The sequence below is a fragment of the Diceros bicornis genome, chromosome 22 (genome assembly GCF_020826845.1).
Source record: "Diceros bicornis minor isolate mBicDic1 chromosome 22, mDicBic1.mat.cur, whole genome shotgun sequence".
In the NCBI taxonomy this organism is placed as follows: Eukaryota; Metazoa; Chordata; class Mammalia; order Perissodactyla; family Rhinocerotidae; genus Diceros; species Diceros bicornis.
Genome location: NC_080761.1, coordinates 13,636,217 through 13,664,181, shown reverse-complemented (window position 1 = coordinate 13,664,181; position 27,965 = coordinate 13,636,217).

The following is a 27,965-nucleotide window of genomic DNA, read 5'->3' as shown; positions in this document are numbered from 1 at the left end:
ATTGAAAAGAAAGTTCTAAAATCAATTATCTTGAGGTTCTACCTTAAGAAGCCAAAAAATGAAGCATAAGGTAAACCAAAATTAAGTAGAAGGAAGAAAGTAAAAAGGATAAGAGTATAAGACAATAGAATACTAAATAACCAAAGGTAGAGAAAATTAATAGAACTATGAATTGGTTCTTTGAAAAAAGAAAAAAAAGAATAAATTTGAAAATATCTAGCTAGATTTCTCAAGAAAAAAATGGAAAAATCACGAATTTCATGTATCAGGAATGAAATGGAAAGAATATAACTACAGAACCCACAGACATTAATCTGATAATAAGGAATGTCATAAAATCTTTAGACAAGTACATTTGGCAAACTACATGACGTGCCAAATTCTTTGTAAAACTCTAATTAGAGTTTTAACTATTAAAGAAATTGATTTTTTGTTTAAAAATCTCTCTACAAATAAAATTCTAGACTACATGATTTCTCTGGTGAATTCTATCAAACTTTAAGGAAGAAATAGCAACAATCCTGAACAAAATATTTTGGAAAATAGAAGTGAAAGAAACACTTCCTAACTAACTTTATGAGGCCTGTATTACTGTATCAAACCAAGACAAAGACATTATAAGTAAATAAAGTACAGAGCAATATCCTTCATAAACATAGACACAAAAGTCCTTAAAATATAACAAAAATTGAATCCAGCAATATGTACAATGAGCAAGTGGAGTTTCTAACAGGATTGTGATGTTGATTTATCATTCAAAAATTAATTTTGTTCACCTTATTAATAGACTTAAAGAGAAAAATTGTATGATCACTTCAATAGATGTAAAAAAATTTTGGAAACACTTGAACACCAAAACCTGTTAACACTCTCTGCCAACTAAGAATAGAAAGGAAATTCCTCAGCCTGATAAAGAGCATCCATAAAAATACTACACCTAACATTATTTAGTGATGGAAGAATTAACGCTTTCTGCCTAAAACTGGGGACAAGGCAAGGATGTTCACTCTTACCTCTTACATTCAGCATCTGACTAAGGGCCTAATGCAATAAGACAAGAAAAAGAAATAGAAAGCATAGCGATTGTATAGAAAAGAGTGGTAAAACTCTATCTACTAAGCAATATAAAGAAATAAACTAGCGATATATGCAACCATACGAATGAATCTCAAAAAATATTATTCTGATCATAAAAAGCCAGGCACACAAGAGTACAGACTAAATATGAAACACTGTAAAAGGCAAATCTAATTTATAGTAACAGAAAGCAAATTAGGAATTGCCTGGTGTTGGAGATGGGAGGGATTGACTGGGAAGAGGCATAAGGGATAGTTTTGAGGTGATGTAAATATTTTACATATTGTTTGTGGTGGTAGCTACATGGGTGATTACAACTGATAAAACTCATCAAGCTGTACACTTAAAATGGGAGTATTTATTTTATAAAAATTATGCATCGACACAATTGATTTTTTAAAAAGTAGTTCCCAGAGTGATCAAAAGAGGGAGGAAAAGTAAGTGCTTGTGATATAGATACCAGGAGCTTGCTGTTCCCAACAACCCCACTTTCAAGCAGGCTATGATGTTTCCCCTCAAGGATACTGTCTGCCCTGAGTGTGGGACAAGTGCTTAGGCACCAACAGCTTTTGCCACTCGAGATGAAAGTGGGTAGAGTGTACTGGAGAGTGTAAAGGTGTGCAGGGTTTTAAATGTACTTTCTCTTTCCAAAGGATGTTCATTAAGCTGACGAATAAACAAACAAACAAAAAAGCTAAATGAGTCTAAAGCATGTTCTCATACAATTTTGTATTTAGTTAAATGAGACATTCAACCAGTGAAATTTGTTTTATATAGTTCTTCCCCTAATAGGACAGACTTTTGGATTGTGAGCTAAGCTTGATATCACTTGTTTTCTCTATTTCTTTCTATGCTTTTTTTTTTTTTTTTGTAGATTTTGTCTGCAATACATTAGGAAAAATATAATTGGGATATAAGGTTTTAAGAAGGGGTTCCTGGCAACCTCATTCTTGTCTCTATGTGGTACCTATGGTTGGCACTGTTTTCTCATTAGCACTTTCTTACTAAATTAATTAATGTATGAAGGAAAAGCCTGATCTTTCTTCGCTGTTGATTTTCTTCCAAGGTATTTTAATGGGAATGTAACTATTTAATGGCAGTGTGGACTGCTAGAGTGTGTACAACATTAGGAATCTAAAAATATTCTTCATTTCACAATTTTTCTCCAGAGTAACTGTGTACCCTGATTGGATTACTACTCTTGTTTGGAGTACTGATGCGCTTATCTAAGAATAGGATTCATAGTTATTGTCCCATTTATATCTCAAAGAGCTCCTGAATATGAGAGAGGTGATCAAGGGAAGGTTTGTGAAATGCTCAAAAGTGTACAATGAAACCAGATTCATCGCAGTCCCTTTTAGAATCTTAGTTTTTAAAATTATTAATGTTATTTGACTATAAAATTTATCTGTTTAGAATTCTTGGAAAACGCTTAGTAGTAAGTGCTTTGTTTAAAGGAGAAATTATAAGTTACCTGTGAAATAATCACTCAGTGTATTGACTGAGTGTGTCTCACCAAAATTCATACATTGAAGCCCTAAACCCCAACCTGATGATATTTGGGACGTGTGGCCATTGGGAGGTAACTAGATTTGGATGAGGTTATGCTGGTGAGACTCCCATGATGGAATTAGTGTGCTTATAAGAAGATGAAGGGAAACCAGATCTCTCTGTCTCCTCCATGTGAAGACAAGGCAAGAAGGAGACCATCTGCCATCCAAAGAGAGAGCTCTCACCAGATACCTGCCCTTCTAGCACCCTGATCTCAGCTTGCCAGCCTCCAGAACTGTGAGAAATAAATTCCTGGTGTTCAAATCCACCCCGTCTATGCTATTTTGTTATAGCAGCCTGAGAAGACTAATATAAGGAGATAGAGATTGTCATTTTCTTTTGGCCTTAAATATGAATATATATAAAAATAAGTATATGAACATGAATATATTTATTATATAATTATATAAATATATAATATAAAAATGTATAATATATACATATATGAAATGTATATATTATGTTACACATAACTTTCAATAAAGTCATGCTGATACATCATTTTGCCTCTTGATTTTCCCAACCAACAATCAATGTAGCCATTTTCTCATGTTAATAATTACTCTCTGAAAATATGCTTTTACTGGTTGTATGATATCCCATCCTAAAGATTGTCATGCTCTTTTAGGCCATACTTTTGGGTATATAGACTATATCTGATTTTTCACTACTAGATATTATTATGTTATAAACCAATTAGTAGTTAAGTTTTTGTCTACAGATGTGATTGCTTCCTCACAATAAAGTATAAGAGTTGGTTCAAATATTTTTTAAAATTATGAAGCACATTACCAAACTGATTTCCAAAATGTTGTACTTACTATTTATACTTCAAGCTATTGTTTATACATGTGATTATCTCATTGCAGTTTTACGAAGTCTAGCTCCCTGCAGCAGAGTGTCAAGAGAGTGGGCACATAAATATACCAGGGGCCCTGAGTGCCATCTGTCCTTACTTGTCCTGTCTCTCTCCACCCTCAACAGCACCAAGTACTATCACTCAAATCTCATTACTGAAAAGATGAGTGAATGATTGGGTCTTGTTCTTTTTTTGATTATCATTACAAATGAAGACAGATGAGAGTGAACATTTGTTCCTACGCTTATCAGTCATTTGTGTTTCTTCCTCTATAATTTTTTATAAACTTTGCTCACTTTTGTATTTCTTTAGGGTATTAGTGTTACTACTTGAAAGGTTAAAGCTCTTTAGTATGTGAATGATTGATATTATTAACCAAATTGAGAAAAGTTATTCAGAAAACTCTAGTAGATCGATGATTAATATTATTAATCTATAGAGTTTTGTGAATATTTTTCCCAATTTGTCATTTTAACTTTTATTTGTTTGTTCTTTTGTACACAAGTTACACCCAGGCATGTTTCTAAGGTAGAGATCAAAGCAGCTGTGGCTTCTCTTCTGCTCGGGAGGAGAGGCAGAAACCATGCCCAGATTCTAGTACACTCTTGCCACTGTCATTTCTTCTGCATCTTTCAGCCACTACCCTGTGAACAAATGAAGTAAAAGTTGAGGTTCCAAATCTACTTTAAACTGTGTCACACACTTAAACAAGTAAAGAAAGAGTCCCAGTGAAGGAAGGGAGATCATCAGAAAGGGGAGTGTTTGCCAGAGAAGATAAAAGGAGAAAAGAAGCTGACAAAAAAGAAAACCCAAAATATGGTCATCATTTTGGGGGCACAGTTAAATCTGGAAATACACAAGGCTGCTAGAACTTAATTCATATTTGCATGTTTATAATGGTAAGTAAATAATCTGATCAACTTCAGTCTGTTTCGTATCATATAGTCTCTTCTCTGGTGTCTTTAATGCCTGTTTAATATTTGAGTGATGAAAGGTTGGGGATTACAGTGCTACCACTGGTATTTGTTAATGAACCTTTAAATTGGCCATTACTGTTATAGCCTGTTTATGTTGGCTTGGCTGTGGAGGCTCTTTTATTGAAATAGACAACACAATTAATTTACTTCAGTCCTTTAACATGTTTGGGTTGAATTCAGTTAAAATGACTGTCAGAAATAATGCCAGATCCTGGACTGGCAACAGGAAAACTCTAGAAAACCTTCCACCAAGGACGTCAATTCTCAAGGGGCAAAAGAAAGAGAAGTGGTTGGAGGAGGAAAAGAGAGGGCACATTCATATCAATCACAGAGCTAAGAGAAAAAGAAATCAGATTGCTAGAAAACTGCAGAAGTGTTAGACCTAATTAACACAGATTGCCTCCTCAGTTACATCAATCTTTGGTGTTTTGATGGATTGATGATGTTTTGAGAAATACATTTTTACCACTTTCTGTCTATTCAAACGCCATACAATACTGACCATTGTACAAGAACCATGTTTTCCATATAAAATGTTCATGATGCATTGCAACTACCAGATATATTCTAAACTTAAGCAGGAGAAAGCAAACACTCCAGTTGGACTACAAGACATAAAACAAAGTTATATTTTCTATGCCTGAAAGATTCTGAATTTGGAGTGCTTTTTGGTAATTTTCATTTTCAAAAAATACTGGCAGTTTTAGCCATTGATTTTTTTTTGCCAGTGACTTTTAAATGAGATGGTGAAGCAAATGTGGTGTTGACTTAGTTTACAATGAGGCTTAATACAATGTCACATATTTGCTATGTATTTTGCCTTTATTCTGAACATTTATTTTCAAAGATAATCAAAATAGAAAACAACTTATTACAAAGAGTTCAAAATAAAAGAAAGTAAATCTAATTCTTGAAATTTTATATAAAAGAGGTATTGTCTTATCTTCTGATATGCAACATAGAAAATTGAGAGCCAAATTTTTTTTTTTTTTTTGTGAGGAAGATCAGCCCTGATCTAACATCTGTTGCCAATCCTCCTCTTTTTGCTGAGGAAGACTGGCCTTCGGCTAACATCCATGCCCATTTTCCTCTACTTTATATGGGATGCCACCACAGCGCGGCTTGACAAACGGTGAGTAGGTGCGTGCTCTGGATCCAAACCTGGGAACTCTGGGCCGCCAAAGCGGAGCATGCACACTTAACCGTTGACACCACCGGGCCTGCCATGAGAGCCAATTTTTTTGAGGATTAATTTTCATTTCCATTTCCATATGTACATCTCCATGTGCTTATATTGATTTATTTTATATTTCATCCTCTTATAAGCTGAATTGGTTTTGAGGTTAAATTTTGAAGTTGAGCGGAAGGTCAGGCATACTGATGATCCTACATAATACAAGGACACAAGTTTAAAAGTTACAAAGTTATGGTGTAAGAGGGTGACTACAATGCTATGGATACTGTCCAATCACTTTCAACTAACAAAAAATAAGGTGGTCTGAACAAAAGAAAGTTAGAGACAAAGTAATGATCATACAGGCTTGGACGTTGTAAGATAAATTCATTTGTAAGGCAAACAAAATGGATGGTATAATTGGAAACTAAAATAAAATATTTTGTATATCACTTATTAACAAATTATGGACTCTAATATTTATCCATTTAATATAGACCTCACATCATGTGTAGAAAAAGTTTTTCTTGGGGACAAAAATGATTACATTGTATCTTGAAAGTTAATATTTTCTGGAAGTTTATGCCTTCTGCTCCCCTCCCTCCTGCACATTAAGTGCTAAGATACATAAAATATTTCAAAGTACAGCTCTGGGAAATATGTTGCTAGGTATTTCTGGACAAGATTTTTCTTTTTTAAAAATTGCACAAGAGATTCATGCACATTATAGAAGAATTAGAAAATGCAGATAAGCAGAAAGAAAAAAAATTAAATTGCATGTACTCCCAGCACCCAATGATAGTCTCTTCATATTTTGGTGTATATTTTGTGTATAACTCTATATTTAATCACTTATTAAATGTCTACTAGGAGTCAAAGAACACATCAGAAAAGGAAACATACAAAATCCCTGCCCCTATGAAACTTAATAGGACAAACCAAGCAAAAAGTGAAATAAAAACAATATATAGTATGTTAGATAGTCGTAAGTGCTACAGAGTAATGACACTGGGAAAAGGGGTAGAAAATAGTGGGGGTTCAATTTTAAATAGAATCACCGGATAAAGTTTAATTGAGAGAGTTGAGTAGACCCCTAAGGAAGTGAGAGGGCAAAGCTATGTGGACCTCTGCTGGAAGAGTGTCCCAGGCAGAGGGCCAGCTCAAATGCCAGTTCAAAGGCCCCGAGATGAGAGTGTGCCCAGTGGGTTGGAGTTGGAGAAAGAGAAAGGAAACCAGTATCAAAATATGTCCTGACTTTTTGTTATTTCTTCTCTGACCCATAGATTATTTGGAAGGGGTTTGTTTGATTTCCAAATGTTCAGGGATTTCCTAGACATTTAGTTGTTATTGATTTCCAATTTAATTTTATTGTGGTCAGAGAACATAACAAGAAAAAGGGGTGTTTGTCTTACTTTAAAAGAGGTTTAATATGTGATATATTTGTCTGATACAATTTCAATCCTTTTAAATTTATTTTGTGGCCCAGAACATGATCTATCTTGGTGAATGCATCATGAACACTTTACAGACTGGGTTTTCGATAACTGTTGGCTGTAGTGTTCTATCCATGTCAATTAGGTCAAGGTGGTTGCTAGTATTGTTCAGATCATCTATAGCTTTGCTGATTTTTTAAATCCAGTTTCTCTATCAATTTCCAAAAGAGGAGAAAAATCTCTCTTTATCAAAATCTATTTTTATTTTCCAGTTATTTATTTCTTCATTTAATTCTGTCAATTTTTGCTTCATATATTTTTGAAACTGTATTCTTAAGCACATCCTGTTATGATAATTATGTCTTTCTAATGAAATGTCTTTTATCATTATGAAATCTCTCTTTATCTTTAGTAATATTCTGTGTATTAAAGTTGATTTTATCTATTACTGATATAGCCAGTCCAGCCTTCCTTTGCTTACTATTTACATGGTATATATTTCTCATCTTCATCCTTTACTTTGAATTTATCTGTGTCTTTAAGTTTTAAGTACATCTCTTGTTAATAGGGTCAGGCTTCTTTATCTTAGAATCTCTGTGTTTTTCTATATTTTTACTTAAACTACATCTCTGTTAGATAGCAAATCAATGGGTCTCATTTTTATCCATTTGGGCAGAGTTTTTAAATTGGATGTTTAGTTTCTTAATATTTAATGTAATTCTTGATATGGCTTAATTTAGATCTGCCATTTTATTGTAGTTTTTTATTTGTCCCTTTTATTATTTTTTTGTTACTTTACTCCTTCTTTCCTTGCTTTTTTGGATTATTTGAATATTTTTTAAATTTAACTTAATTTTATCTATTGACTCATTAACTATAGCTTTATGCAGTTTTCTTTTACTCTAGGAATCAGAGTGTACATATTTAGCTTTTCATAACCAATGTAAAGCTAAAATAAATTATAGGAAGAGTGCAATTATATAGGCCCATTTACCAAGGCCCCCATCATTCAGCCAAAATTTTCATATTGTATCTACACAGGTTATAAATCCAATAAGATGTTATAATTTTTCTTTAAACAGACTTTACAAAAAATATATATATTTTGCTTTAAACTATATACATTATATATATATGTATTTTTTTTTAATTAGAAAAGAGAAACAGTGTTTTTTTGTACTCAGATATTTAGCATTTCTTCCTCAGGATCAAGTTTGTATCTGGTATCATTTCCCTTCAGCCTGAATAAATTATTTTATTTTATTTTATTTATTTATTTTTAATTTTTATTTATTTATTTTTCCCCCAAAGCCCCTAGTATGTCATAGCTGCACATCCTTCTAGTTGCTGTATGTGGGATGCAGCCTCAGCATGGCCAGAGAAGCGGTGCGTCAGTGCCGGCCCAGGATCCGAACCCGGGCCGCCAGTAGCGGAGGGTGCGTACTTAACCGCTAAGCCACGGGGCCGGCCCTGAATAAATTATTTTAGCTTGATTTAGCATTTCTTAAGATGCCAGTCTGCTGTTAATTTTTATTCACATATTTCAAAGTTCTCTTATTGGTTGCATTTAGAATTATTATAGCTTCTCGATGAATTGACCTCTTTATTATTATATAATGTCTTTCTTGGTCTTGGTCCTGGCATTTTTCCTTGTTCTGAAGTCTACTTTGATATAATGTGAGCACTCCAACTTTTACTTAAGTAGTGTTTTGATGTTATAACTTTTTCCATTCTTTAACTTTTAACTAATGTCTTTATACTTAAAGTGGGCTTCCTGCAGACAACATGTATATAGGTCTTGGTTTTCATCCAATCTGTCAATATTTACTTTTAATCAGAGAGTTTGGATCGGTGCTATCCAATAAAAATAAAATGTGAGCCACAAATATGTTACATGTAATTTGTAAAATTTTTAGCAGACACACAAAAAAATGGGTGAAATCATGTAAAAGAATGAAACTGGACCCATATCTTACACCACTCACAAAAATTAACTGAAAGTAGATTAAAGACTTAAATGTAAGACCTGAAACCATGAAACTCCTAGAGGAAAACAGGAATAAATCTCCTTGACATGGGTCTTGGTAATGGTTTTTTGGATATGACACCTAAAGCAAAAACAAGAAAAAAAATAAACAAATGAGACTACATCAAACTAAAAAGCTTCTGCACAGCAAAAGAAACCATCAACAAAGTGAAAAAACAGCCTACAGAATGGGAAAAAATATTTGCAAACTATATATCTGATAAGTAAACTATATATCTGATAAGGGGTTAACATCTAAAATATGTAAAGAACTCAATAGTTCAAAACATATAAAGAACAAAACAATAGTGAAAAAACAACCCAGTTAAAAAATGGGCAAAAGAATTGAATAGATAATTCTCCAAAGAAGACATATGAAAGACCAAAAGTTACATGAAAATGTGCTCAATATCACTAATCACTAAAGACATGTGAGTTAAAACCACAATGAGATATTACCTCATGCCTATTAGAATGGCCATTGTCAAAAAGACAAGAGATAACAAATGCTGGTGTGGATGTGGAGAAAAGGGAACCCTTGTGCATGGTTGGTGGGATTGTAAATTGATTCAGCCACTATGGAAAACAGTATAGAAGATCTTAAAAAAATTAAAAGTAGAACTACCATATGATCCAGAAATTCCGCTTCTGGGAATATATCCAAAGGAAACAAAAACACTAACTGGAAAAGACACCCCATGTTCATAGCAGCATTATTTACAATAGCCAGGACATGGAGACAACCTAAGTGTCATCAATGGATGAATGGATAAAGAAGTTGTGGTATGTATATATACAATGAAATATTATTGCCATTAAAAACGAGGTAATCCTACCACTTGCAATAACATGGATGGACCTTGAAGGTATTGTGCTAAGTGAAATAAGTCAGACAGAGAAAGTATGATACTGTATGATCTCACTTGTATGTGGAACCTAAAAAAAACAACAAGAACAACAAAAAAACTCATAGAAAAAGAGATTAGACTTGTGGTACCAGAGGTGGAGGGTGGGTGGAGGAAGGTGGTCAAAATGAACAAATCTTCCAGTTATAAGGTAAATAATACTGGAGACGTACAACGACGACTGTAACTAACACTGCTGTATGACATATAAGAAAGTTATTAAAAAAGTAAATCCCATAAATTCTCAATACAAGGAGAAAATCTTTTGTATTTTTTTCTTTCTTTTCTTTATATTGTATCTATATGAGAAGATGGATGTTAGCTGAACCTACTGTGGTAATCATTTCACAATATATGTAAATCAAACCATCATGCTGTATGCTTTAAATTTATACAGTAATGAATGTCAATTATTTATCAGTGAAATTGGAAAAAAATGGCTGAAGTATTATTTCCATACATTATTTTATTTATCCATATATATCCAAAATATTATTATTTAAACATACAATCAATGGAAAAATATATTAGTGAAATGTTTTGCATTATTTTTACTGATACTAAGTCTTTGAAATCCAGTGTGTTATATACTTACATCACATTTCAGTTTGGCCTAGCCACTTATCATGTGCCTAATAACCAAATGTGACTATAATATCGGTCAGCACAATATATTCAATGTGGCTATCAATAATGTTGAAGTTAAATCAATCATCTTGCTGTTTTCTATTTGTTCCATCTGTTCTTTGTTTACTTTTCTCCAATATTTCTGCATTTTTTATATTAACATGTTAGGAAGATTAATTTTATGATTTTATTGTATCTTTTTTTTTTTTTTGAGGAAGATTGGCCCTGAGCTAACATCTGTTACCAATCTTCCTCTTTTTCTTTTTTCTCCCCAAAGCCCCAGTACACAGTTGTATATCCTAACTGTAGATCATTCTAGTTCTTCTATATGGAATGCCACCTCAGCATGGCTTGATGAGCAGTGAGTAGTCCGTGCCCAGGATCCAAATCGGTGAACCTGGGCTGCCAAAGCAGAATGTGTGAACTTAACCGCTACGCCACTGGGCTGGCCCCAATTCTACTGTATCTTTACTGTTAGCTATACTTCATTGTTTTATTCTTACCGGTTGCTCTAGAATTTACCATAAACGTGTAACTTATCAGAGTCTAGGTTAAGATATTATCCCTTCAAATATAGTGTAAGAACCTTATAAGAGTTTATCTCCATATCCACTTTTCCTCTTTGTGCTGTTGTCATACATTTTACTTCTACTACTGCTATAAACATCACCATGCATTACTATTTTTTAATAATAAATATTAAGTGTATTTATTAATGTTGAAAAGGAAATTATCTTCTACAGAAAGTTTTAAAAGTGAGAAAACATGTCTTTTACATTTACCCACATATTTTCTGTTTTCAGCATGCTTACTTCTTTTGCAGATTCAAATATACATGTGGGACCAAAAAATTTCTGTCTGAAAATTTTCTTTAAGCATTACTTTTAGGGTGAATATTTTGAATTCTCACAAATTTTGTTGGTCTAAAAACATATTTTGGGGCCGGCCTCGTGGCTTAGTGGTTGAGTGGGTGCGCTCCGCTGCTGGCGACCCGGGTTCGGATCCCGGGCTCGCACCGACGCGCTGCTTCTCTGGCCATGCTGGGGCCGCGTCCCACATGCGGCGGCTGGAGGGATGTGCAGCTGTGACACGCAACTATCTGCTGGGGCTTTGGGGGGAAAAAATAGGTAAATAAAATCTTTAAAAACATATTTTGCCTTCTTTTTTTAAAGGTTTTGTGGTAAGTGTATAATTTTAGGTTGAGAATTATTTTTTCTTTTAGCATCTTAAAGATCTTATGCCATTGTCTTTATAGTTTCTGACAGGAAATCTACTTTCATTTTGATTCTTTTTTTTCCCACCATGTGGTTGTCCAGTTGCTTCAGCACTGTTTGTTGAAAGACTATCTTTGTTCCTTTATATTGTCTTTGTCCCTTTGTCAAAGATAAGTTGACTATATTTATGTGGGCCTATTTCCAGGTGCTCTATGCTGGTCCACTGATCAATTTTCTATTCTTTCACCAATACCATGGTCTTGATTAGTGTAGCTTTCTAGTAAGTCTTGAAGTTGGGCAGCATCATTCCTCCAACTTTGTTCTCCTTCAATATTGTGTTGGCTATTCTGGGTCTTCTGCCTCCCCATATAAACTTTAGATCAGTTTGTCAATATTGGCAAAATAATTTTTAGGGATTTTGGTTGGGATTGCACTGAATCTATAGATCAAGTTGGGAAGGAGTGACGTTTTGACAGTATTGAGTATTCCCATTAATTAACATGGACTATCTCTGCATTTATTTAGTTATTCTTTGATTTTCTTCATCAGAGTTTTGTTGTCTTCCTTCTATAGATCTTATACTTACTTTAGATTTATATCTAAGTATTTCATTTTTAGTTGCTAATTTAAATGGTACCTTGTTTTTAATTTCAAATTACATTTATTCATTGTTGCTAAATAAGAAAACAATAGACTTTTGTATATTAATCTTGTATCCTGCAATCTTGCTATAGTCACATTTTAGTTCCTGGAGTATTTTTGTCAATTCTTGGGGATTTTCTACATAGACAACAATGTTTTCTGTGAACAAAGACAGTTTTATTTCTTCTTTTCCTATCTGTATACTATTTATTTGCTTTTCTTGTGTTATTTCACTAGCAATGACTTCCAGTATGATACTGAATAGGAGTGGTGAGGGGGGATATCTTTGTCTTTTTCCTGAAATTAGCAGGAATGATTCTAGTTTCTCTCTATTGAGTATGATGTTAGCTGTAGGTTTTATGTAGATGATCTGTATTAAGTTGAGGAAGTTTTCCTCTACTCCTAGTTTGTTGAGAGTTTTTATCAAGAATGAGTGTTAGATTTTGTCAAATGCTTTTTCACATCTTTTGATATAATAATATAATTTGCCTTTTTTAGCTTGTTGACGTGATGGATCACATTAATTTATTTTTTAATGTTGAACTAGTCATGCATATCAGGAACAATTCCCACTTGGTTATGTTCATAATTATTTCTATACATTGTTGGATTTGATTTGCTATTTTTTTTTTTTAGTGTTTTTACATATATGTTTATGAGAGATTTTTGTCTGATTTTTATTCCTTTCTTGTAACATCTTTGCCTGGTTTTGGTATTAAGGTATTGCTGGTTTCATAGAATGAGTTAGGGAATATTCCCACTGCTTCTATTTTCTGGAAGATATTTTAGAGAAGTGATAAAATTTCTTTCTTAAATATTTGGTAGAATTCACCAGTGAAGTCATCTGGGCTTGGTGTTTCCTGCTTTGGTAGTTTATTAATAATGATTCAATTTCTTTAGTAGGTACAAGCCTATTCAGATGATCTATTTCTCCATGCATGAATTTTGGTACATGGTGTCTTCCAAAGAATTGGTCCATTTTATCTAGGTTACCAAATTTGTGAACAACAAGTTGTTTATAGTGTTCCTTTATTATCTTTTCAACAGTACATGAGATACATAGTGATGGCCTCTTTTTTTCTTTTATGAAGAAGATTGGCCCTAAGCTAACATCCATTGCCCATCTCTTTTTGCTTAAGGAAGATTAGCCCTGAGCTAACATCTGTGCCCATCTTCCTCTATTTTGTATGTGGGATGCTGCCACAGCATGGCTTGATGTGTGGTATGTAGGTCTGCACCCAGGGTCCGAACCTGCAAACCTCAGGCCGCCAAAGTGGAATGCATGAACTTAACCACTACGGCACTGGGCCAGCCCCTGTGATGACCTCTTTTTTTTTCTGATATTAGTAAATGTGTGTTTTCACTATTTTTCTTAGTTAACGTGGCTAGAAGTTTATCAATTTTATTGATATTTTCAAAGAGTCAGCCTTTGGTTTTGTTGGTTTTCTCTATTGATTTCATGTTTTAAATTTCATTGATTTCTACTTTAATTTTTATTGTTACTTTTCTTCTTCTTACTTTGGGTTTAATTTGCTCTTTTTCTATTTTCTTCATCTTGGGTGAGACAGAATGGCTAGGGAGTTCTGAAGTTGGGTATTTCCCTTTCTTCACATCAAAGGCTGGATGGGGCTAGAGTTTGATGTTTCCTTTCCCCTAAGTCAGTAAGGCTCTAGTGAAACCCAAGTCAGTTAGGCTCTGGTAAAATGGTTTCTTTTGAGAGCGTTCCTTTGTTAAGGAGAATAGAATGCTCTGGAAATATTTCAAAATGCTTACTTTCCCCTCCCACCGTGGGGGTCATGAGGGAATTTTTCTCTGATTTTTATCCTGAGAACCTGGTGGGACTACCAGAGGTAAAATTCTCATGAGCGGGGGGTACCTTGTAAGCCTGGGCCCACATGGAGTTTCTAACTCGCAAGCTAGTCCAAACTGAGCCTTCAGCAACCTACCAATTTCAGTTTGAGTGTTCCCACCAGTGCTGGCTTCAGCAGCAGGCTTCTATTCTTGGACTTTTGCTCCTGGTTTTAAAAAAAGCTGTGATTTTTGGTATATGACTCTCTCTCCAGTTATTGGGGTAGCAGTTTGTTTTGCCCTATGACCTCAATTCTCTGATGTATCTAAAAAGAATTTTTGATTTTTCGTTTATTCATCTTTTTTTTTTTTCTTTTTGTGAAGACTGAATGACAACTTTCAAGATTTTTACATGTTAGACCAGAAACTGAAAGTGATTGCAACTTTTTTAAGGTTTTTGTCTGTTAATTCCTTTATGTGTTTTATTTATGCATTTGTTTCTATTGCGTTATTTTTCTCCTGATGAAAGTTTATGTTTTTATGCTTGCTTGCCTAGTAATTTTTGACGGGATGCTGAACACTGTGCGTTTCTTATTGTTCAGTGAAGGATTTTTTTGCATTCCTTTAAAGAGCATTGTGCTTTGATCTGGCAGACACTTAAGTTACATGTGGGTCATATTGATCCTTTCAAGTCTTCCTTGTAAATTTTGTTAATGTGTCCAGAGGAACCTTGACTTTAAGACTAATATGCCTTAATTACTAAGGACTGATGTCTCTAAGTATTCTACCCAATTCCCTCATGTATCATCAGGTCTCTCCCCCCTGGCTTTTAAGAATATAACTTATTCCCATCCCATGTGAACTCCAAAAATTCTTTACCCCTTGGCGTTCCTGTATTCTTTCTCCAACTTCATGGAATTTCACCCAATCTTTGTGTAGATCAGTACTCAGCCAAAGACTCAAAGTGACTCTTCTACAGTTGTTTGGACCTTTCTCATTATGCAGCTCCCTCCACTCTCATATTCTGCCCCACAAGTTCATTCCACTACAGCCTTCCAGAGCTCTCCTCTCTACTTCCCTAACTCTGTATGACCACATGGCTCTGTTTGGGTTTCCCATCCCTGTGCTGTGCCACCAATCATTAATCTGGGGTAATGGTAGTGGCCACTTCATGTATTTTCTTCTCTTAGGGATCACCATCCTGTGCTGTCAGAAGTGCAATGTCTGAACACTCTTATGGCATATATTTTCTTCTGGTTTCTAGGTATGGCCTATTCCTACAGCAGTTAGTTTTCCATGGGCCTAGGAAGGTATCTCTGACCTCATTCATAATAAACATCTAGATGTGTGTCCATTCTATCAATTTAAGAAAACGTTATTTGGAAACTGGAATTGTCTGGTAATTGTTATTAACGATAAAGAGGGGCCGGCCCAGTGGCACAAGCTGTTAAGTGTGCATGCTCTGCTTCGGTGGCCCGGGTGAGCACCGACACACTGCTTGCTAAGCCATGCTGTGGCAGGGTGACATATAAAGTAGAGGAAGATGGGCATGGATGTTAGCCCAGAGCCACTCTTCCTCAAGAAAAAAGGGGAGGATTGGCATCAGATGTTAGCTCAGGGCTAGTCCTCCTCACAAAAAAAAAAAATAAATAAATAAAGATAATCCTTGTTTCCAAACCATTTTTATTTACTGTCCAAATATCAATAATGTTTGTCTTTCTCGATGAAATTATCAAAATAATTATCCAATATTAATCTGTTTTATATGATTTGTACATAGTAGAAGAACTCCAGAGTTAGCTACCTATCAACAATTAGAGCATTTCTCCTTGTTTTTCTTAGAAATTGGAGAATCCTAGAAATATATATGCCTTTCTTTCTTTTTTAAAATACAAATTTATCTATTTCCCATTTTGGGATATCTCTTTTTTTGTTTAAAAGTTTATGGAATAGGCCAAATTTCACCAAGTCATCCCTTTCCCTGAAAGCAAATAGAAGGTACTATTCATTTTTTAGGCTTCCTATTCAATGCTATGAGGAAAAATATAAAAGCAAAAACACCTAAACTATTCCATTTTATATCAGTTATTGCACACAGAAAAATGTGTATGTGTAAGATTCAGAGCATTTCAGGATTTTTTTCTATCTATTAGCTGGCACATACATAATGACTGCGGAGAACTATTATTGAAGCACATCACCACACCTCCGCTTCCATATCCAGTACCTATGCCAAGGTTTATACAATCCCAAATGAAGTATAATGCATAGTAAACTATTTAAAAACAGGTACTGTGTCTTCTTCAAAATTTTTAGTTCAGTGATGAGAACTAATTTTTTTAATAATTGATATACAGCTCTACGTTGTTGGAATGGGGATAGGCAAATTTCCATCATGAACCCACAAACCTTAAAAGACTAATAACCAAATCCAGTTTGCCTAGGATGCTTTTGTTGTGTAACTGAATGTCTGCTCAGTGTTCAGTATCATGGAAAAACAATAAAGCTGGCAAAAGGTAATTTACTAATGGTAGAAAAACATCGTATCAATGATATAATGTATCATGTCAAGATACAACAGTGACAAAACAGTGATCTTGTACTTTAGATATAGGGAACTGAAACTTATTGCAATTTATCCTTGCTCAGAGTAGAATCCCAACCTGAAGAAGAGCCTTGTAAGAAATTCCAAAGAGCTGTAACATTGCAGCCAGAACTAAAAACAAATTTAATACCTTACTCTCAGCTGTGTTGTCAATGGGTTTGGATACTGGGAAGAGTGAAAGGACAAATAACACTCTTCTCAGTTCAAGGATCCATTGCAGATCTGCATAAGGTAGCATGTGGTAAAAAACAGCTAAGAAATTCAGACTCAGGTAGATTCAGAAAAGACTTGAAATAAGCATTCTTCCATGTTTGATTCTTTGTATCTTTCAGCCTTAAGAGTAGCTTTCTTTTTTCAAGCTCAATTTTTATCTACCAGGTCCACAGAAAATAAAATAAATGTTATCAAAACCATTTACCATTTGCCATTCATTAATGTTGTCCCTTTGGTTGAGTGGGGTTAGCATATCACATGTTTCTGTTTCCCTAGGCATTCTGACCTTACTATGAGCCATAGCTTTGTTACTCATTTTTACTGTATCAAGCATGAGGTAGGCAAATTGACATTTCTAGTATAATGAAGGAAAAACAGAGAAATATAAGCAATTTACCAGAATTTTTAGTCATAGCTACCAAACCCTGTATTCCTACTTTGTTTGTTATTCATGTATTTACACTACCTCTTTGGCATACATAAAATAGAGGACGAGGATGAAAGATAACATACGTATTAATAACCAAATAGAGAGACAAAATAGACTTATTACAGATCAAGACCGCCTCCTGTCCTCAGCCCACCATAGCAGATGGAGTCCCTGTATAGAGAGCATAGTTTTTTAATCTTATCTCAAATGTTTAATTCTTTATCTCTTGAGAGAGACAGGATTGGCATTGAGAGTAATAACATTTTTTTAACATCCATTATCTTGTCTATCAATTATCTTAGTAAAGTTTGCTTTGCAACTGTGTTCCCTTCACTCTCTAAATATCACTGACAGTCTGTAATTCAGTTCCCGGACCTTGGTTCAAAGCTGGGCAGAAATTTCACGAAAACTTTTTTTCTATAATGCATAACATGTGGATTTCTTGGCTTACAAAGAGACTTTAAGAAGACATGATTCTTTAATAATATACCATAGAGAAAATGTTCCTTAAAGTATGCTTTAAGATAAAAATAATCTAATTATGTAATTATAGGTAAAGAAAGAGCTCTATGTAGTTAGCCTAGATCTAACTATGATAATATGATTTTCATGGAATTGGCATAGTTTACCAACTAAGACCACAAATATTAGATTGCTCATCAAAGGTGGGCTTTCTGTAAGATTTTAATCATGAACAGCCAAAGATTGCATCAAATACCAATTAAGTTTGAAATCAAACATGGCTATGCTTCCTATATTAAGTACAATTTAAAGAGAGATTGTGTTTGATTCATATGTAAATATCTGGCAAAATTTTAAAACTACTTGTTGGCCTGTTTTTCATCTTTGTTCAATGGGAACACATTTTGCCAATGTGAGAAGCTACTCAGTCTCGTGGGCTTGGGGATTTGATCCAAATCCAGAACATACTTTAGTTTTTGATGTTGTTTACACTTATCAAACCACAATTTCCAGTTTCTACAAAAAAATATGGGCTTAGAGCTCTCTCTAAACAAACAAAGATATAAATAAATACTCAAAAGATTTGTGGAAACAAAAAAAGAAAAAAAAAATCCCTACAAATCTCTTTCTGGTGCATGAAGTCTATATAACTTGAAAATTTAAAAATTTGGTTTCCCCTAATATATGCCTGCATTTAAAGATCGCAGGGAAGAAAGTACTGGAAAAATAAGTCTAAGGTATTATTTCAACTATATTATTTATAAAATAATTCATAAGACTGATGACTTCAAAACATGAAGTTGTATCATCCTTCTCTAATTCATGTAAAACAAATGACAATACTTTAAACACGTGTCTGTCTTTCATATTATTATGTATGTTTTTCCTCCCATAAAACCTCAACTCATGTATAACAGTATTTCTACCTTATAAAACTGCAGTCATCCAAACAAACTGAGACAATTACAAACTATAAACTAAAAATTTAAACTAACTGAATGGATAAACTTTTTCATTTGACATTATTTCAAAGCTAAGATTAGTGAAATATAATCTGGGAGATTTTCACTAGGCTTACACTGTTCTAACCTGTGTTTGTAAGGAAGAAGAAGTTAGTGAAGGAAATCTTTCTTGCTCAAAGGTTTACAATTGAACAGTAGCTAAGGAAGACTCAGTCATCTGGGGCCACTTTGAAAATTATCAACCTTGTAGTGAAAAGTGGTGTCTTTGTGTATTTATCTCTTTAGAATGCAAATGCACATATCTAGGCATGAGAACCTTAACTTTGGGTATAGAACAATTGCAGAAGATTTGTTTTTGTTAATAGAAAATTCCTAGTGAAGAAATTCATATGAAAATAAACAGATGGCAGGGAAAGGCCATGTGGCCCATGGTTGAAAAAATAGGAAAAAATGATTTTTCTTGTTTTCTATTTGAGAATGGCAACCAGAGATGAGGACAATTTGCAGCTTTTATTCCCCTTGATTCAGGAAAATGTTTGCTTGGTTTGTTAATTTTTAAAACACATTTCATTTCATGTAGAAGCCTCCAGTGCATAATATTTTGTCAAATAAAATTTGCAAAAATTTTTTTCAATTTTATTTGTCTAGCAAAGTCTGACTCTTTTAATAAGTTGTGACTACCAATGTTTTTGAGGGCAGTAAGTCTTCAACAAAGAATTCCCATGCATATCACCGGAATTTGAGAACCTTTCCCAAATTAATTTCCATGGAAAATATATCATGTGAAGGAATATGTTGATGCATGTTTATAGCTTTGGTCTCCCTTCTATTTTAAAATTCTTCCAGAAGAAGTGGTCCATGAATTTTAAACTGCAGCTTTGATGACTTTTTAGCTCCACACAATACTAAGTCACGTTCTACATCCTGGTCAGCAGCTGAGTATCCATTTTGTTTTGTTTTGTTTTGTTTTTGTGAGGAAAACCAGCCCTGAGCTAACATCTGTTGCCAATCCTCCTCTTTTTTGCTGAGGAAGACTGGCCCAGGGCTAACATCCATGCCCATCTTCCTCTACTTTATACGGGATGCTGCCACAGCAAGGCTTAACAAGTGGTGCATCAGTGCGCGCCCGGAATCAGAACCAGTGAACCCCAGGCCACCGCAGTGGAGCGCGTGCACTTAACCACTTGTGGCACTGGGCCGGCCCCCTGAATATCCATTTTTCCTGAAGTAATCAGAATATAAAATTTCTCAATAAGGAAGTTACAGAGATGAAGCAGCTCAATAGTAAATTAAAATTTTATTCAACTATTTTTTGCAAAATACCAGCAGACTATTTTTATGGTTAATAAAATAGAATTTATAATAACAGCACCTCAGGTCTAATGTGAACCACAACCATAGCACCCAGGGCAATAACCTTTTCTCTTTTTATACACTTATTTTGTTCAATCCCCTCTCAATAAATATGCGTCATTGAAATTTCACTTTCTTTTAAATATTGTTTTCCACAGTTCATTTCCAGAGAGTTATATAGCTACTTTTTCCACTGATTAGAAAGAATGGGTATAACTTTTTTCCACTGCTATTTTTTTATTTATTTTGTAAGATTTCTCTTGTGACTCAATATGCAAAAGTGGCTTATGACGTTGATTCCTTAAAATCTAAATACTTTAAAGCTTGAGTGATATTGAAAATGAATAATTTTGTGAATTCCTTAGATATTAAAAGAAAACACGGTAAAGGATTAGCATTTCAAATTTATATCACACTGCCAATGAAAACCACAAGGCCTTCTCGAAACTCACCACCCTCCTTCTCCATGATTAACGTAAGATAGTTGACCTCTTAGTTCAGTTCTGTTTTCAGTTTTAGCAATGTCTTAATTGGAAAATTGCAAAACAATGTTGTTATGCAAGACTTCCAGGAGTACATCTGTTTCTAATGTACGGTACATAATTTAATGACGAGACACTTCAGTGGTCTACCCACTGCAAATCTCAGTTGTTAAATATGTCTGGAGCAAGATGTCTTTAAATAGTAGGCACTTTTTTGGTACATTAATTTTCTCACACTCAAAAGCAGAAAATGCAATTCTGTCACTTTGTATAAAGCTCTGTTTACTTTTAAATGCTATCTACAGCCTAAATGTCTTGTTCAAACTGATTAACTATAGTGGGATTTAAAACTTTTATAAAACCTATTTGTTATGGTTAATGTTTTTAGAATTTTTTCTTTCCCTTCAGACTATGGTTTAAGAAATCTATCTAATTGGCAATAAAACCCAGGGCTCTCAAGGCAAATCTTGAAAAAGATAAACCAACAGTATTCCAGAAGACATTGAAATTTAAAATGTAAGCCACAACTTGGTGTAGAGCTGAAAGTATAATCATGGAATGTAAACACTTCTTCTCCAAGAGATTAGGAATGGAGAGCCAAAGCCAGAACCACCATCCCCAGACCGCAATGCCCCAGTGGTTACCAAACAGCATCTTCACTTATGACTCAACTTGGCTAACCACATGCTTGCTAAGTAGCTTGGTATCCAACAAATCTTTCACAGTGCATAAGATTTAATTATACATGGTTAAACATGGTTATCCTGTTTAGAACTTGTCTGACCAGTATTCCAAAGAGATAGCAAATGTTGATGATAATCCCATATTTTACCAGGAGGCTAAAGGGAAAATATCCCACTAAAGAAATACAAGTAGAAGAATTTTTATTAAAATTTTTAAAGTACTATTATCAGCCTCCATTTTCAGATATGGAGAGATAGTACCTTGAAACAATCAACTTCACTCATCATTTAGAATAGCAAATAACTCCTGCATGTAAGTTTAATGCAATCCTATTTAGAGTCAAAAAACATTTCCCAGTGAGATCTTATTCTTTTTGCAATAGGTAATCAAGGAATAAATAGGATTTTCCAGATAACTAATGTAAAGAGTTTAAAGAGAGCTTTCAAACTACATTAATGACTTTCTATAAATATAACATAATCTTACAGGAAAAAGTGTTAGAACTTCTAACCCTTGAGTCATTGAAGACTATTGCAATCAGAGGTTTCTCAAGAAAACGTGGAGATGACAGATGAAATGACTTTAGAGATTCGTTCTGTCCTTGTTTCTCTAGTTCAGTCTCTAACTCTCTTATTTTGAAGAACATCATAAAGATATTCTCCATTATTGTTGCTTCTCAAATACCTGCAACAAATAATTTTTCTGTAGTCAAATCTTCCCCAACAATTTAATAATTTCCTGACTCCCAACCACTATGTACACAGGAAATACAAATTTTTAATAAATGAATAAATTCTTACTTTAGAAACTTAATTTTGCTAGGAAAAGGCATAACAAATTCCTCAACGAAATTTAGATTAATTTTTTAATTATCTTCTTATTTGGATGACTGCTATAAAGATGACTACATGAAAAGGACACAACTATTGAATTGTGATTGGATATTTCTACTTTAAAACTCAATCCAACAGATGATTGTGGATTATCTACTGTGTGTGGGACACTTTAGGCTTTTAGGATAAATAAGGCAAGAAAACAGACAAAAAGGGATTTTTTGCCATATTTTAGTGGGGAAACAGAAACAATAAACATAATCAGAAGCTGTAGAACAGGCAAGGAAATGATAAATGCTGTGTACACGAAAAAGGAAAACAGAGAATGGGAGATCAAGAGTGTAGGTTTGGAAAAGCAGGATGCAGGTTGCAGTGTAAAACAGAGGGGGCAGGCCAGACTTTATGGAAAAAGTGAAATTTATGCAAAGATTTTAAAGACACGCTGAAGTTATCCAAATGAACATATTTAGGGAAAGAACTTCTCAGGTGGAAGGAATAGCTAGGATAATAGAAGAATGGAAATGAAAATAGCAATTACAAGGAGGTTAGGGGTTCTTGGGACTGCTGAGTGAGTGAAAAACAAGTAGGGGATGAGGTCAGAGTGGTTACAGTGGTGTTTGCAGGGCATATCACACAGGGCCATTAAGCATATTTAAGAACTCCGACTTTTTGTCTAAGTAAAATGGGAGCCATTGCTGGATGTAGAGCAGAGGAGTGGTATGATATGACTCACATTTTCAAAAGAGCACTTGGGCTGTTGTGTTGAGAAGAGACTGCTGGCGAAGAAGAGTGGAAGCAGGGAACCTAGTTGAGGGAAGTATTGCAGTAATTCAGATGAGAAATACTAGCAACTCAAACCACAGAGATAGCCATGGAGGTGGTGGGAAACGGTCCTATCCAGGATATATATTAAAGGCAGACACAACAGAATTTCCTGATGGATTAGATGTGGGCTGTGAGATGACTTCATGGGTTTTGAATTGAACAACTAGAATGTAGTTGTCATCATCCGTGTTGGAGAATGCAGTGTGTGGTGCAGTTCAGAAGGCACAGATAATGGGAGTTCATTATTGGACATACTAAATTTGAGATTCTATTTGACATCCTAGAACAAATTTGAGGCAAACAGCTGGATAAAGTCTTCTGGAGTTTTCTATAGAGATTGGGCTAAAGATATAAATTTGGGTGTTATCAGTGTGTGGGCAGTATTTAAGCCATGTACTTGGATGAGATCTTCAAGGGAGTGAATGTAAGTAAAGAATAAGAACATCAAGGATTGAGCCCAGGAGCACAGCAATGAGCATCAAAGAGATGAGGAGAAACCAGCAAAGGAGACTAGAGAAGAGTAATGAGCGATGTGAGAGGAAAAAGCAGACTGTGTGATGACTTAGAAGCCAAACGAGGCCATGAGATCAAGGAAGATAGAGTGATCAATACTATCCAATTGTACCATGAGGTCAAGTAATATGAGAACCAAAAACTGACCATTAGTCTAGTAGTGTGAAGGTCATGGGTAAGCTCAACAATATCATTTTTTGGTGGAGTAGGGGGGGCAAAAGCCCAACTTGAGTAGACTTAAGAAACTATGGGAAAAGTGGAAATTGGGGACACCACATAGAGATATCTTTTCTGAAGAATTTGACTGTAAAGGAGAGCAAAGAAATGTGATGGTAGCTGGCAGCAGAAGTATGGTTAAGAAAAATTCTTGTTTCAGATGAGAGAAATAATAGCACAAAAATAGTCGAGAAGAGAAGCGAAATAACAATATAGGAGAGAATTGGTGGAAAAGTGTCTCTTGAATAGACATAAGGTGGTTGATGTCTTGTCCACAAGTTGAGGGAGTGTATTTAAATAGAAGCATGGAAGGAAGAGCGTGTGGATACAGGGTCTGGTAGGTGGGGGATATGGTGATGGATACCAATAGAAATTCTCTTTGTATTGATCTAAATGTTATAAGTAGAGCGTGAGCATGGGAAAGGAGGTTTTGAGGCAAGAGGGTAAGGTATTAAATAGTTTTTAAAGAAAGTAGAAGAATGAATGAGCTAGAAACGTGTCGTGACTGCCTAACAACCTGGTTTGAACATTATTGAAAAAGTTGCCACTAGTTTAAGAAAATCTATTCTCAAGATCAGAGAACTGTAAGAAACCTAGCTCAACTATTGCATTAGAGTCTGCGTTCTATTTATTTCTGTTTTATTATAGAACATTTCAAACATATACAATGTAGAGGAGATAGTGTAATAAATGCTTATGCCTCTGTCACCCAGTTATAATAATTATCAATATAAGGTCAATCACTGTCCATTATTTAACTATACGCGCTCCTTCTCTTTGAGTATTTTAAAACAACACATATATTGATATGTATATATAAAATATTACACCCTCTATATCATTTTATTTAATCATTAAACATTTCAATATCTCTAGATGACAGACACTTGTTTTTTAAACATGCCATCCTTGTACCAAAAATATAGGAGTAATAATTCTTCATCGTTGAATATCCACTCATCATTCACATTTCCCCAACTTGTTTGCTTGAATTGGGATCCAATTAAGATCATAACTTTGCAATTGAATGACTTGTTTTTCAAATATCTTTGATTCTATAGTTTTTCTATCCATCTGATTATATTTCTTCACAATTTCTTTGGTTATTATTGTTGAAGAAACCATATTGTTCATCTCATAGAGTTTGCCATACTCTGGATTTTGCTAGTTGCATAATCATGGTGAGTTTAATATGTTCTTCTGTCCCTCTTATTTTTTATAAATTGAAAGCTAGATCTAGTAGTTTGATCATATTCAGGTCTGATTGGGGAATTTGTTCTCATAGGCGGTATTATATAATCAAATCAGAAGTTACATAATATCAACTGTCTCTCTCTTTGTTATGTTTTCAGCCCTCTGTAATAATTGCCTAGATCCACTAATATAATAGGAGCCAAAAAATCTTGAAATTTTACCATTTCTTTTTCATTTATTAGCTGAAATAATCCCATAGAGTAAAATGTCACCTTATAAACTAATTTCTCACCCTGAAGAAAAGATTAGGAAAAAAAATCATGATTATTTTCTATTATTTGGAAGTTTTCAAAATAAGGAATTGGTTGGCTAGCATCCTCATAGGTCGCCTACCAATGTTTATGTTAATATTGTTACAAACTCATTGATGTAAAGAAATCTGATGCATTTCAATCTGTTGCATTATTTTTAAAGATTTAAAGATTCCTAAATTTCTTTTCTTTTACTAGTGTTAGGCTATTCCAATTTGTTTTGGAGTCTTTTTGACTTGTGTCTTTACTGAATGAGATAATAGTTTTCGAATATTAAAAGAATAATTTCTCAAAATTTTGTGCTATTCACTATGTAATGGCTACAAAAATGGCCCATTTTAAAGTTTCGTCTTCATGATTAACACTCTTCTGTTACTTTATTTAGTCTAGATCAAACTATGGCCAGTGGGCTGATCACCTGGTTTTGTAAATATAGTTTTATTGGAACACAGCCACACTTATTCATGTATTGTGTATGAGCACACACCACGGCAAGGTAGAGTAGTTGCAACAGAGACCAACTATGTAGCTGACAAGCCTTAAATATTTACTATATGACCTTTTACAGAAAAGTTTGTTGATCCATTGTCTAGACAATCAACATAATAAATAATGCCCTTACTTTAGTGTTTGCAATTTCTGTGATGTAGACATCCCACTATGCAAATAACAAGCCACCAAGGCGATATCATTGAGTGCAGAGGTGGAAAGAAATGCACCTTAACATACTATTTTATACTATTTTCACCATATAGATATGAATGGCATAAATAACTTCAACAGCATAGATAATAACAAAATGTAGTGAAATAATTAGGAATTGGTGAATTTTAAAATTATTTAGTTATAAGTTTATGCATTTCAATTTTTAATAAAGGCTTTGTTTAACAACCAGCTCACAAGAGTACTGAGAATTTAACAATTAGCTCTCACAAGCTGGGATAAACCAGCTCCAGTTCACCACTTATATCCCACTAACCATGTCTTCAGTTGAAGAATACAGTTTTGATTTTGAGCCCCTAGTGGAGACATATCCATTGCCCTATTGGTAGCATATTTTATTGGCTGGCAAGTTAGCCCCCGATTAATAGCCTCAAAGCCTTACATAGAAACATTTAAAAATCCAAATACTTTAGTATGATTACACTTTAAGACTATAGTGATAAAGATACTTCTTGTAGAAAAAGAACAATTCGGCTACACCTAAAGGGTCTTTGGGACCTGAGAAAACTTGTTTGAAAAGAGGTATTGATGAATTTAAGAAAAACTAACATGTATTTAAACTTTGAAATGTTGTTTTTACCAGCTGCACTGGTAAAATGCACTTCAACATAGGTCCAATCATATGTGGTTTCCTAAGATCAGAGTGGAGACTGCAGGGCATACATGTGATATTCCTACCTTCTGCCCAAATGACAAAGATTTTCTTTTTTTAATTGAGAAGCAGATTTTTATTTTTTATTTTTTGCTAATCTTTTTTTTTTTTTTTTGTGAAGAAGATCAGCCCTGAGCTAACGTCCATGCTAATCCTCCTCTTTTTGCTGAGGAAGACTGGCTCCGAGCTAACATCTATTGCCAATTCTCCTCCTTTTTTCCCCCAAAGCCCCAGTAGATAGTTGTATGTCATAGTTGCACATCCTTCTAGTTGCTGTATGTGGGACGCGGCCTCAGTATGGTGGGAGAAGCGGTGTGTCGGTGTGCGCCCAGGATCCGAACCCGGCTGCCAGTAGCGGATGGTGTGCACTCAACCGCTAAGCCACGGGGCAGGCCCAAAGATTTTTGATTTATCAAAGAATTTATATCTTCAGAGGTTGATCACAGCCTCTTCATCCTTCTCAATTTGGAGCTCCAAGCAAGTCACTAGTACCTGATCATAACTGAATATGAGACTAAGCCCTCAAGCCATCTTTGGTGTAATATCTCACAGACTTTTACATATACATTTTTTTTGTTTGTTTTCCATATGCTTCAGGTTTTCTAAAGAATTTTGTATACTCCCAGAATGACTTGATAAATGTTAAGCTTTTCTTGAAAGAATAATGCTCCGAGTTCCTGAATTTCAACACCAGGCAGGCACAGATTGTGAAAACAAGCAACAGTGCACCTAATATTATGGAAATGCCCAGTATAGTTGGAGCTTGCCAGGGCAGGTATCACTCAAATTTATCATTGGCTTGATTTATGGTAGGTGTCCTGGAGTCTACCCAGATATCCTTCTACTTCTTAAATGTGTTAAACCAAAGCTTTTGGCTGAGAGGAAGAAATAGAGAGTTCATACCCTGGCTATATTGTTAGTAATATTCACCAGAGAAAATGTGAGAAACTTTTCCACATCGTGGCTTGTGATCCAAGAGAATCAAGGGGCAGCACCTTCATTCTGAAGACCTGACAAAGTGGTTTTCTTTGATCAAAAAATGAACCAGACACTAAAATATGGTCCTGGAAGAACTTCAGGCAGGGAGATGCTCAAATCCTCCCAGCGTCTGGCATTCAATCCCCCACCTGAAAAGAAATTATTCAAATACAAAGGAATTACCATGTGAATGGTGTTTCCGCACAATTTCTGCATATGCTGCCTTGCATTTTTATCAAGTCGACACACATACACC